The sequence below is a fragment of the Saccopteryx leptura genome, chromosome 4 (genome assembly GCF_036850995.1).
Source record: "Saccopteryx leptura isolate mSacLep1 chromosome 4, mSacLep1_pri_phased_curated, whole genome shotgun sequence".
In the NCBI taxonomy this organism is placed as follows: domain Eukaryota; kingdom Metazoa; phylum Chordata; class Mammalia; order Chiroptera; family Emballonuridae; genus Saccopteryx; species Saccopteryx leptura.
The window spans coordinates 220090201-220103986 of NC_089506.1; the positions used below are offsets into that span (position 1 = coordinate 220090201).

The 13786-nt window shown below is 49.2% G+C and overlaps 1 pseudogene; it reads left to right on the forward strand.

Moving 5' to 3' along the window:
* Window positions 1-300: 300 nt before the first annotated feature.
* Window positions 301-1511, forward strand: LOC136404359 (heterogeneous nuclear ribonucleoprotein K-like; annotated as a pseudogene).
* Window positions 1512-13786: the final 12275 nt, after the last annotated feature.

Consider the following 13786-nt stretch of genomic DNA (forward strand, 5'->3'; position numbering starts at 1 on the left):
GAACAAGCCTTTAAAAGACCGAGAACCACGGATGAGATGGTTGAATGACGCGTTCTGCTTCAGAGCGAGAATGCTGGGGCCGTGATTGGGAAAGGAGGCAAAACTTCAAGCAGCTGTCGTCAAACTTTTTATAAAAACCGCCCACTTTTGCAGTGCTGGTCAACCTGGTCCCTACCGTGCAACCAAACAGCGCTGCGATTGGCCCACCATGAAAGCTGGAAAGCCCACTAGTGGGCGGTAGGGACCAGGTCTACCAGCACTGCAAAAATGGGCGGTTTTTATAAAAAGTTTGACGACCCAATGCCAGTGTTTCAGTCCCAGACTGCAGCGGCCACCAAGCGCATATTGAGTCTCAGTGCTGATACGGAAACAATGGGAGAAATTCTGAAGAAAATCGTCCCGACCTTGGAAGAGGGCCTGCAGTTGCCATGTTGCCATCGCCCGCTGCAACCAGCCAGCTCCCGCTCGAATCTGCTGCTGCGGAGTGCTTAAATTGCCAACACTATAAAGGAAGTGACTTTGACTGCGAATTGAGACTGTTGATCCATCAGAGTCTGGCAGGAGGAATTATTGGGGTCAAAAGGTGCTAAAAATTAAAGAGCTTCGAGAGGATACTCAGACAACAATCAAGCTTTTCCAGGAATGCTGTCCTCATTCCACTGACAGAGTCGTTCTAATCGGAGGAAAACCTGATAGGGTTGTAGAATGCATAAAGTTCATCCTTGAACTTATATCAGAGTCTCCCACCAAAGGGCGTGCACAGCCTTATGATCCCAATTTTTATGACGAAACTTATGATGATGGTGGCTTTACAATGATGTTTGATGACCGCCGCGGACGTCCCATAGGATTTCCCCCTGCGAGGAAGAGGTGGTTTCGACAGAATGCCTCCAGGTCGGGGTGGGCGTCCGATGCCTCCTTCTAGAAGAAATTATGATGATATGAGCCCTCGGCGAGGACCTCCTCCTCCCCCTCCTCCTGGACGAGGTGGCCGGGGTGGTAGCCGAGCTAGAAACCTTCCTCTTCCTCCACCACCACCACCTAGAGGAGGAGATCTAATGGCCTATGACAGAAGAGGAAGACCTGGAGACCGTGAGGATGGCATGGTTGGTTTCAGTGCTGATGAAACTTGGGATTCTGCAATAGATACACGGAGCCCTTCAGAATGGCAGATGGTTTATGAACCACAGGATGGCTCTGGATATGATGATTCCTACGCAGGGGGTCATGGCTCATATGGTGATCTTGGTGGACCTATTATTACTACACAAGTAACTATTCCCAAAGATTTGGCTGGATCTATTATTGGAAAAGGTGGGCAAAGGATTAAACAAATTTGTCATCATGAGTCCGGAGCTTCTCTCAAAATTGGTGAGCCTTTAGAAGGGTCTGTAGATTGGGTCATTACCATTACAGGAACACAGGACCAGATACAGAATGCATAGTATTTGCTACAGAACGGTATGAAGCAGTATGCAGATGTTGAAGGATTCTAATGCAAGGTATGTTTTCTTTTTTATAGTGTGAAGCAGTATTCTGGAAAGTTTTTCTAAGACTAGTGAGGAACTGAAGGAGTCCACCTTTTTTTTTTTTCATCTGCTTCTGTTTAAAAAGCCCAACATTGCTCTGCTTCATAGGTGTTCTGTATTTGAGGTGTAGTGAAATCTTTGCTGTTCACCAGATGTAATGTTTTAGTTCCTTACAAACAGGATTGGGGCGGGGGGGGGGGGTGCAAAAACTAACATTGAAATTTTGAAACAACAGCAGAGTGAGTGAGTTTTCATTTTTGTTTATTGTGGGTGGTTTAAAAAGAAAATTCCCCCTATGTAATTATTGTGGACACTTCGCTTTGTGGTCACTATAACATTTAGGGAGGGGGGTGAGACAGGGAGGAAAAGTAACAATCGTCCATATGTCCCTGGCATCTACTCAGAGCAGTGTGCAGAATGTAATGCTCTTTTGTAAGAAACGTTTTATGATTTTTAAAATAAATTTAGTGAAGAAGAAAAGGAAGAAGAAGAAGAAGAAGAAGAAGAAGAAGAAGAAGAAGAAGAAGAAAGAAGACGAAGAAGAAGGAAGAAGAAGAAGGAAGAAGAAGAAGAAAGAAGAAGAAGAAGAAGAAGAAGAAGAAGAAGAAGAAGAGGAGGAGGAGGAGGAGGAGGAGGAGGAGGAGGAGGAGGAGGAGGAGGAGGAGGAAGAAAACAGAGGCTATGCTCAGGGGCCACGGGAGTGAGTTGAATCAAAACGACAGGTGAGCCCAGCCAGGAGCCACACCGAGTGCCCGGCAGAGACAGGAGGCGGAAGGCCAGTGTCTGACCACTCCACTGGAGAGTGTGACGGGCTGAACTGTATCCCGCATGATCCGTGCGGTCGAGTTCTAACACTCAGTACCTCAAGCATTTAAAGAGATAACTGAACTAAAACAGAGTGGGCCCTAGTCCAAAATGGGTGGTGTGCTTTTGAGAAGGAGAACCTGGACACAGCCGTGTACAGGGGGGAGACAGTGTAGAGACAGAGAAAGGGCAGCCATCGGCAAGTCCGGGAGAGAGGTTTCAAAAAAAAACCCAGCCCCTGACCGGGTGGCTCAGTGGTAGAGTGTCAGCCTGGCATATGGAAGTCCCGGGTTCGATTCCCGGCCAGGGGCACACAGGAGAGGCACCCATCTGCTTCTCCACCCCTTCCCCTCTCCTTCCTCTCTGTCTCTCTCTTCCCCTCCCACAGCCAAGGCTCCATTGGAGCAAAGTTGGCCCCGGGCGCTGAGGATGGCTTCATGGCCTCCGCCTCAGGTGCTAGGATGGTTCTGGTTGCAGCGGAGCAACATTACAGATCATCGCCCCCTGGTGGGCATGCCAGGTGGATCCCGATCAGGCACATGTGGGAGTCTGTCTCTCTGCCTCCCCACTTCTCACTTCGGAAAAATACAGAAAAAAAAAAAAAAGAAAGAAACCTGGCTGCTGGCACCTTGCTCTTGGACTTGGAGATGCAGAGCTGTACAGAGTAAACATCTGTTACCTAAAACCCCAGTCCGCGGCAGTTCGTTAGGGCAGCCCTAGAAAAGTAATGTGACAGTCTCCTCTTCTTGATAATGATACTGAATGAGAAAGCTACGTGCAAACGAAGGAAACAAAACCAGTAGTAACTGCAGGCAGAATGGCACATGGTCTGGCCCGTCCCGCCCTGACGGAGGTCTGGGGACTGGTTCGGGAGGTTTTGAGCAGTGGGTAGAGGGTAACCATCAGAGATGGGTCTGGGATGTAAAGCTGAGGAATTGGGCTGAAGCTGGGAGCTTGGGAAGTTCTCGGCAACTGCGGTCCCGTTTCCCCTCTCGCTGACACGGCCATAGGTCGGTAGAAAGAGTTGATTGATCCGTGTTCCCTGATGCTTTCATCTAATGGCCACTGATCAGTTCAGGGTAATAGCCGTAACAAGCAAGGCTTGTTACGATTCAAGATTTGTGAATTGGCTTACGACCCTGTCTGACAGCCCTCTGCCTTGTTTGCTTTTCTTATCCCTCACTATTAAGAAAAGAGATTGGGCTGATGAAAGAAGTCGGGACATAGAGAAGGGAGTCGACAAACAATAATCGCCAGTTACAAGACAAAGACTCGAGTGAGGCCAGGCCGACAGAGCAACGGAAAAGAGGCGAGTCCAGGAAGACACACGCATTCAGTCCACCTGTCGTCGACACAGGAGCCGAGTCAGCACGAGGCATGAAGGGAAGAACTGTGGTTTAACAGCCATACAGGGAAAAAGTGTAAGCGGACCTCCCCCTCTGATCCACTCCTTACACGACAATGGAATTGAAATGGATCATAGGCCAAAATGCAAAAGGCACAAAGCCCTGTTGTCTAAAAGGACAAAAAACAAACCAACAAAGAAATGACGGCGCGTGCACAGGAACTTCCTTTGCCAATAAGCACATGAACGGTCCTCGACCTCTGTCAGCAGGAAATGCAAAAGACAGAGAGCTTTATTGGTTTGTAAGTCCTGCTCCCCAGGTATTGCTGCGCCTTCTTAAAACAAAAATACCCCCCTCCGGGAGGTGAGGAACAAAAAAGCATGAGAAACAAGAACTCTCGTTCATCATTTTTAAGAATGTCAATTGGCACAACGTTTTTAGAGAGCAATCAGGCAGAGAGTCACATCGCTAGACATGCGCTAATCTTTGACCCCAAGGATTGTAGGAAAAAGAATCCGAAGAAAACTCACCCCCCACACACACACACACCTGTGCATGAAGACGCAGGTACAGAAATATTCAATGCAAATTTGTTTTGAAGAGTGAAAAATCCGGAAACTCTAAAATGCCCCCTAGCATGAGGAGTGCTTAAGTAGGTCATGGTACTTCCATTATTCATGGTCGATGCAACTGTAAAAAGCTAGGTGAACGTGATTTGCTGATACGGAGAGATCACCGAGATATAGAGACCCACCGCTAAGTAAAAGGAGAGGACTCACTGAACAACGGAAATGGACCCATTTGTATTACTACACGTTTAAGTGAAGACGCACATTTTTTGTGTGTGAACAGAGGCAAAGGTCAGTTTCTCAAAGGCCACCCAGGGGAACGCAAAGCATTCACCTCCGTGCCCACAGGGGGTGAGGACACTCACGTACTTTTCACTCTGTTTCCGCATTATTAGAATTGTTCCTAACAAGGATGGATTTACTTGTTACCTGTGTAATTGAAAGCAAATAATAAAAGCTGCTTTTTTAAAGTCCTGAATTCTAATGTTAATGGAACTAGCACGTGCAGGGGTCAGGCTCCACACTCTGTGCTTAAACCCTTGCACCCCGATCTCATTCACGCCCACGAAATGGGCCCTGGTGCTCATTCCATGAGAGTCAAGGCTTGGAGAAAGTTTAAGCGCATGGTGCCCAATAGCATCTTAAAACCATCTGAGGACTCTTGTGTGAAAAAAAAAAAAAAGGAAAAAATTAAAAGCTGGTGATTGTCCCAGACAGAAGCTGTGGGTGGGGTCCAAGCACCTATATCTTATAAAAGCCCCCGGGGGAGCGTCTAACGTGCAGCCGGGGTTGAGAACCTGGTTGACGTTGATGCTCACGGCCTGGTCACGTTGCCAGCCAACGGTAGAGCGGACGGAGGCTGGGACTCCGAGCGACACTCACTCTGTACACAGACGACAACGTAGGTATATAAAGATGATATAGGGGTAGGCATAGAATACACATATTCAGTATATCTTTTCAGTTATTGAGAAAGAGCGCTTTAAGTAGAAGTACTGTTTCCTGTTTGCTCCCTCTAGGACACCCACCCTCTGTCCCTGCCTCCTGCGCTGGTCACCGGAACCCCTGAGGGCAATACTCCACTTATGTAACCACCAGACAGACAGCCCAGGCCCCGGCTGGGACCCTAGACTTGGCGCCGCAGCAAGATTGACTTTACCCCTTCTGTCACTGGATTCTGAAGAAGTGAGGGGTTCCCCAGGGAAAGCAGCAGTGCGGTGTCACTCAGCGGGCTCAAGGCCGCAGCTAAGGACTAACTGATACGGAAACAGTTCGATAGTTTAACAACCAGTAAGGTGGTGCCGTGTTGTGTCGTGTTCCGTCTCCCCCACCCACCCACCCCGTGCCTAGACTGAGGTCTGAGTATTTATTTAGAATTTTGTAAAGGTTTCTTTAAGAAGGTCTGCTGGTCAGGCAACCATTCCATGTCCCCACCCGGTGACAGCTCCTGGGTAGAGGCTGGCACGCAATCCGTGACACCCCCCCCCCCCCGCGGGCTGCCCCACCAGCAGCGTGCGCCCCGCACACACGCAGCGCCTGCTCCCCGGCCCCACGCGACCCCAGCTGGGGGGGGGGGGTGTCACACGCTGGTTACGCTGGTTACTGCCCCCCCTCCCGTTTCCACCCTGAAGTGGCAGCTCCAGTTGTGTTTCCCAGGTCATTCCCAAGAGAATAATTGCCACCTGCTGGTTTCCTGTAAACACGACGTGGGATGAATTAGAGAGCCCAGTGGACCGCTCTCTGCCTGTGTGTCCGCGCGTGCGCACGCCTTCCAGCATCAGGGCAGATTGACATCCCCACGGCACGTGTTTGCTCACGGGGCCGCCTTAGCCCAACGGCAGGGAAAACAACGTGATAGAACAGCGTAGGCTGCCAAGCTCACAGACGGTGCCAGCAAGTCAGCCCGACGCGTCCCTGGCCGGGTTCTGGAGCTGAGCAGCCGCAAGTGGCATCGTGGAAGGAGAGGGGCTTTGGATCCTCGCTGCCTGTGCAGCTCCTCGGAGAGGCCAAACCTGAAAACACTTGCAGCGGTTTCCGGGAAAGTGCATTTCCCCTCAGATACCAGACCAACCTTCTGCCAAGTCCCAGTTCCTTCGTTGACTCCCAGTAAGAGCCACGCAAATCATCTGGTCCTGCAACCCTCCGTGTCCTCACCTGTCAAATGGAGAGGAGCATTTCTGAGTCCCCTGAGATGACAGGTAAAATACTTATTTTTTTGTTAATTTTTCAATTTGTTTTTGAAAATTAACTTTAACGGGGTGACATTAATCAATAAGAGGGCACAGGTTTCAGGTGGACATCTCTATAGCATTTGAGCTGTTGATTGTGTTGTGTGCCCATCACCCAAAGTCAGATCATTTTTCGTCATCTCGTATTTGTCCCTCTTTACACCCCCCCCCCAACACCATGTCCTCCTCCCCCTGGTAACCACCTCACTTTTATCTATGTTCACAAGTCTCAGTTTTATATCCCACCTATGTGTGAAATCGTACAGTTCTTAGCTTTTCCTGATTTACTTATTTCACTCAGTATAATGTTCTCAAGGTCCATCCATGTTGTTGTAAATAGTAGTATGTCATCATTTCTCATGGCTGAGTAGTATTCCATTGTGTATATGCACCACATCTTCTTTACCCAATCCTCTATCGAGGGACACTTTGGTTGTTTCCATGTCTTGGCCACTGTGAATAGTGCTGTGATGAACATAGGGGTACACGTGTCTTTATGTACCAATTTTCGAGTTTTGGGGGTAGATACCCAGTGTGTTAGTCAGAATTGTTTGGGTTGCAAGTGACAGAAATTTTATTCAAACTGGCTTAAGCAAAACAGGAAATGTATCGGTTCAGAAACTATAAAAAGAGCCAGGTCTCTGGCTTCGGTTGCTGTTGGAAGAGTGAGTTCAAAGAGTGGCTTCAGCCTGACCAGGCGGTGGCGCAGTGGATAGAGCGTCGGACTGGGATGCAGAGGACCCAGGTTCGAGACCCCGAGGTCGCCAGCTTCAGTGCGGGCTCATTTGGTTTGAGGAAAAGCCCACCAGCTTGAACCCAAGGTCGCTGGCTCCCGCAAGGGGTTACTCGGTCTGCTGAAGGCCTGCGGTCAAGGCACATATGAGAAAGCAATCAATGAACAACTAAGGTGTTGCAACACACAATGAAAAACTAATGATTGATGCTTCTCATCTCTCTCCGTTCCTGTCTGTCTGTCCCTGTCTATCCCTCTCTCTGACTCACTCTCTGTCTCTGTAAAAAATAAAAAAAAATAAAAAAAATAAATAAAAGAGTGGCTTCAGCACTCAATGACACCCTCTCCGTTTCCTGAGCCCTGCTCTCCTCCACGTCAGCGCCATTCTCAGGCACACCCTACTGACGGCAGGCTGGGAGAGGAGCCAGCAGCTCTGTGCGTGGATCACACCTTCTCAGCAACCCCAGGGAACTCGCATAGACACCACCTCACTTGTAAAATGACCCACGAGCCCATTCTGAGACCACATGGTCTGGGCAGAGTTCAGGGTCCTCTCAGACTCCAGAAATACGCCCACAACCAGCTGCATAGATGAAGACACAGCGGGACCTCGGACCCCAACCAAGCAAGACTGTCTGAAAGGCAGCTGACCCCATCTGACGGTGCTCATAGAGGGAATGTCAGGGGCCCAGCCTCAGGATCTGAATCCAGGACTGATATGCAAACTTCCGTATAAGCAGATGGCAAGAGAGAGAAGTTGGCTCAACGTAGGAGCTGGCCAGCCCTTCCTACATAGGCAAACATACAATTAGTTCCTTTCAGTTCTCAGCCAACGGTGGAAAATGGATAATACACAGACTCAAACCCAGACACCTCAGGCCAGGGTAGTGGTTTGCCATTTCGTTCCCAAGGCTCTCTGAAAGCCGATAGCATTTCCTACAGGAAATTCTCATAGTACACGAGTCTTCCTTTATCCACAGGGATACATTCCAAGACCCCTCGGTGGACGCCTAAAACCGTGGCCTGGACAACCCTATATAAATGACGTTTCACACACATAACTTTTCGCTTAAAGGAAGCAGCCATGGCTTCTCTTCGGCGTACCCAAACTGCCAGCTCCACGACTCTGGCACGTGGTAGGGGGCATTAGTAAGTACAGTAAGAGTGACTTGAACACTAGCAATGTGGTACTTCAAGTTGATCTGAAAACCCTAGATGGCTACTAAGTGACTAGCAAGTGAGGAGCATGTGCAGCAAGGGTCTGAGGACAAAGGGGTGATTCCTGTCCCAGGAGGGACGCCGTGAGGAATCCGGGGCAAGATTGTATCAGGTGGCCCTGGCCGGTTGGCTCAGCGGTAGAGCGTCGGCCTGGCGTGCGCGGGACCCGGGTTTGATTCCCGGCCAGGGCACATAGGAGAAGCGCCCATTTGCTTCTCCACCACCCCCCTCCTTCCTCTCTGTCTCTCTCTTCCCCTCCCGCAGCTAAGGCTCCATTGGATCAAAGATGGCCCGGGCGCTGGGGATGGCTCCTTGGCCTCTGCCCCAGGCACTAGAGTGGCTCTGGTTGTGGCAGAGCGACCCCCGGGAGGGGCAGAGCATCACCCCCTGGTGGGCGTGCCGGGTGGATCCCGGTCGGGCGCATGCGGGAGTCTGTCTGTCTCTCCCCGTTTCCAGCTTCAGAAAAAAAAAAAAAAAAAAGATTGTATCAGGATACTCAGAACGGCATGCAATTTAGAGCCTATAGATTCTTTATTTCTGAGATACTCCATTTCATGTGTTTGGACCACCGTTGGTGACTGAAATCCCAGAAAGAGGAAGCATGGGTGGATGAAAGGGCACTGCTGTGTCCCACCCAGTCTGGGCTTAAAGACAGAGAACTCACTGCTCTGTCCAATCACTTAGCCACATTATCCCGCCCTACCCCCACCAGTGGAGCCAGAGGGGTCCTCTGTCCCCTGTGTCCCCGTTGTGCCTGCTCCTCGGACTCTCCCCCGATGTGAAGAGTGGCGATGCATCGAAGTTGTCCTCTGAGAGTTGATCAGTATTAGCCATGGGGGTTCGATGGTCTTCAGGCAGCCTGCTCTAAAAAATATATTTTAAAAATATGTGAGAATCAGGCCGAATGGGACTTATCATGACAGCTAAAAGGAGCAGGAGCACAAGAAATGTGGAGTCCTTGTCAGAAAAGGACGGGGGGCGAGGGGTCAAGACAATGGGGACTTCCGCTGTCCCTGGAAAGGCAAACTCAGCCTGACTGGAAGGTCGGGCACACAGAGCAGAAAGCAAATGTTGGCGGCAGCCTCTAGACTTTGAGTCTCTCCCTGACTAGCTGTGAGGAGCCCTGAAGTCCTCCGTGTGATGAACTGGGCTTCTTTCCCTTTCCAGTCGCCGGGCTTACAGTCACGAATTAGAGACAGCAGAAAGTGGCAGTGGACAGCACAGACTCTGGGCTCAGATCAGAGAGACCTGAATCTGGGCTCCTCCACTCCGAGGTGGGAGAGCGTCTCGGGCACATTGCTTCACCTCTCAGTGCCTCCGTTTCCTCGCTGGTCGATGAGGATGACGATCTGCCTCCCAGTGTCGGCATGAGAAGGAAAGCAGTTCAGGTGTCATAGTTAACACTGAACCTTTCTCACCATTAACACGACAGCAACAACCCAGGCTCCCTTCCTCCAGGGAACTCCCAGGTCTGACCCGACGGATTGGGTAAGCAAATCGGGGGAAGGCTGGGTCTCCCCGCCGACTCACAGAGGCAAAGTGGGGGTACCGGGGAGACTTGCTGTCCTCACCAGCTGCTGCTTGCTTTTGCCGCACTCCATTTTCTGATCGGGAAGGGGTTTCCTCCTGTTTTGCAAGCTCTTCCATCGGTTTTCTCTAAAAATGGTGAAAGGCCGGCCACAGGCTTTCCTTGCCCTGAGCTAAAAAGACCTGGCAGTGGATTACAGGGAGCGAGCTGGGTCGGTCACGGGAGGGCATAAGTGGGCACTGGACTCTGATAACAACTGGAAGCAGCATCACAGAGCAGGCGTTGGGTCGGTAACAGGTGTTCTCAGAACTCCGGAGGCAAAAACTGGTCAGCACCCAGGGATTATCCATGCCTCGGAGAGGAGGGTGGGAGTCGGACTACAGGCTGGCTCAAGCAAGTTTTGCCAAAGGAGCCCAGGGCATCTTGTCAAAACCATCCTTACAATCTGGCATCTTCCTCTCTTTCACCAATTATTCACTCAGGACCACGGGACGCACTCTTTCCCAGTCAGCTCTAGAATCCTGTTCCTTTCAGGTGAGAGGACGGGAGAGGGTGAGTCAGACTTCTGCATGCACCCTGACCTGGATCCACTTGGCAACCCCTGTCTGGGGCTGATGCTCGAATCAACAGAGCTATCTTCAGTGCCTGGGTCCCGATCGAACCAATTGAGCCACTAGCTGTAGGAGGTGGGAAGGGGAGAGGGGGAGAGAGAGAACAGGGTGGGGCGGAGAAGCAGATGGTTGTTTCTCCTGTGTGCCCTGCCTGGGACTTGAACCCAGAACATCCATACTCTGGGCTGACATTCTATCCACTGAGCCACCCAGGGCCTAGAATTCCTTTTCTTTATCAAATCAATTCCTGCTCATTCCTCCTCCACAAAGTTTGCTTTGATCACTTCCAAACCTTCTTATCTGACAGCTCTCATTACCTGATACAGTCACATGAAATTATGTATATTATGTCAGAATAGCTTCTGACACCCCCTATACTAGGACCTTGTAGGAGAGGGAACATCTATTGCTTCTACCTGTACAGCCTCCTTTACCCATTCTTTTGATAGTAACACCTACCCAATTTTTCTCTGGGACAAAAAAAACAAAAAACCTTTCTAAGCTCTTAGTCCATGTGGGTCAGAAGGCTAGGCTCCAGGAGTGGACATGGGACCCAGGCCTGGCCAATGAAGCATTCTATCCTCTGGTCACAATAACTGGTTAAGGAATGAGCACATGGCCTAAGTCCAGCCTCTGAGACTTCTGCTCAAACTATTAGGGGAGAAAGGGGGCAGAAGGGAGTTCTCTCTTTCAAAAGATCGACAGCCACAGAGATCCTTCCTGAAAATAAGGCTGATTAGGAAGAAAGCAGAGCCAAATAAAGGAAGGAATCAGACACCTAGGGACATGATCTGGATTTCTGTATATAGCTATGCCCAAACCTAAACTTTCCCTGGACATTTCAGTTATGTGAGACAATAAATTCCCTTCATTCAACAAATATTTACTGAAGGCATACCAAGTTCTGGGCACCCTTCTGGACACTAGAATACATTAGGTAACATTTTTAAAGCCTTATTATGGCCTTCACTCGCAACTGAAATAGCCCCCTCGGTCAATAAAGACTCTGTGCTGCTTTCTGCCTGCATGATTTAACATCCTTCACGTGGATGCTTCTTTTTTGCAAGTAGACCATCGATTCACTAAGAATAAAGACCCTATGCTGTATTTTTCTGCATCACCAACTGTGATATGTACATAGTAAATAATTAACAGAGTATTTGTTAGGTCAATAAATAAAGGCTGCATTTATTGGGAATTCCACTGGTGGTGTTGAGTCTAAAAAGCACCATTTAGAAAACATGTCACAGGAGATTCCCTTCAAACACAAACAGGGCATAACGATGGAATCGGTATCAATCCACACAGAAAAGGAGTGTATCAGAGGGTGGAGTCACGATGTCGGCAGGCACGCAGGGCCTACCTCTGCACCCAGATCGTGTTCCAGAAAGGGACCCAAGAAAACATCCTGTCAGGTCATGTATACATACTCTCGATGAAAGTCAAGAAAGGTCGCAGCAATGCATCATCATTTTTTAACATAAGGAGAAAAGCTAAAAAAAAAACATAGGCAGGAGATGGCTGGCTGTGAAGACGGGAGTGGTCCAAATTCAGAATAGGAAGCCGTGGATGCTGAATGGTGAACAGAGTCTTTGAAGAACGGAGTTCAGCGCAGCTGAGTGGTCAGCTCATTCCCTGAGATTCTTATGCCCCTGGGGAAGGGGCAGCCACGACCTTCTCCTGCAGAAGAAGGCGTGACTGTGGACACAAAAGAAGGATACACAGAATGCCGCTTCAAGTATCTTGCAATTCCCAGGAGAGAGAGGAAACATTCAAGACAGAAAACAAGCTACCAGCTCACTCCACCTGGCAAGTCACCTAGTGTTTAACAGCTAATGATAAGCTGATAAAATAAAAATCATCACCAGGAGGTGAATATCGAATGCCAAGCTCCAATATGAGAGGTGGGAGGGTCAAGAATCCTCAAATCCATTGCAAAATCTAATCTAATTGTCCTTTCTCTACCCTCTTCCTATTTAATTTCTCAACAGCCTTTAACACAAGTGGCCGGTCTCTTCTTCTTGCAACAACGTTTGTTTTCCTCGGCTGCCATGACACCACACTCTAGTGGTTTTCCTTTACTTCTCTAATGGCTTCTATTGATCCTTCTGTGCTGGGCTTCTGTCAGTGTGCTACGGCTGTCGTAACAAAATACCACAGGCTGGGTGGCTTAACAGGAGTTTATCCTGGCAGACTTCTCAAGGTCAGAAGTCTGAAAGCAAGGTATCAGCAGGGCTCTGCCCTCTCTGAAGGCTCCGGGGGAGGAGCGGTCCAGGCCTCTCTCCTAACTGCCGGCAGTTCTTTGGTTTGTGGTAACATGATTCCGAGTTTCACACGGAGTTTCCCCTTTGTATGTGTGCATCTCTAAATTTCCCCTTTTTCTAAAAGACACCGGTTATAATGCATGGGGAGCCCGCTCTACTCCAGTATGACCTCATCTTAACTAATCAGAGCTACAACTATCTTATTTCCAAAGAAGAACACGTTCTGAAGTACTGGGAGTTAGGACTTCAACACATGAACCTGAGAGGGACACCAGTCAACTGTCAGAATTCTCCTCCTCAACTATCTGCTCGATGATGGGGTGCTCTGGGGTACGGGCCTACCTTCTTCCCCTTCTGTATCTATACTCTTTCTTGATCTTCTCATCAAACCTGATGGCTTTACCTATATGCTGATGACTCTGATTTTATCTCCACGTTGACTTCTCCCTGGAGGTTATCTCCAATGGTCTATTTGACACTGACTGATCTAACAGAGATCCCACAATTATTGCATCCAAACAGAATGAATGATTTTCCCAACCACAACTCCACTCCACAAACCAGTTCTTCCCAGATCAAAAACTGTAGTGCCACAACCTGGTGGCTCAAATAAAAAACCGAGGGTCCACTCTCAATCCCTCCCCTTTCCCTGGTGTTCCATTGTATGTCCTCACTCTTCTGCATTCCAAACATATAGAACCCACCCATTTCTCTCCACCTCTACCGTCACACCCAAGTCCAAGCCGTCATCACGTTTTGCTAGAACCAAACCCAAAAGCCCACACCTGGTCCTTCTTGCCGCCTTTCAATCCACTCTCAACACCATCTAGTGTTCAAGTCTCTATTAGACCATGACAGTCAGTAGCTTAAAACCCTAAAATGCCATTTATTTTTTTTTTAGAATGAACTACATACAAGTCCTTTACCACAGGCCGCCAGGGTCTTTCAGCATGGTC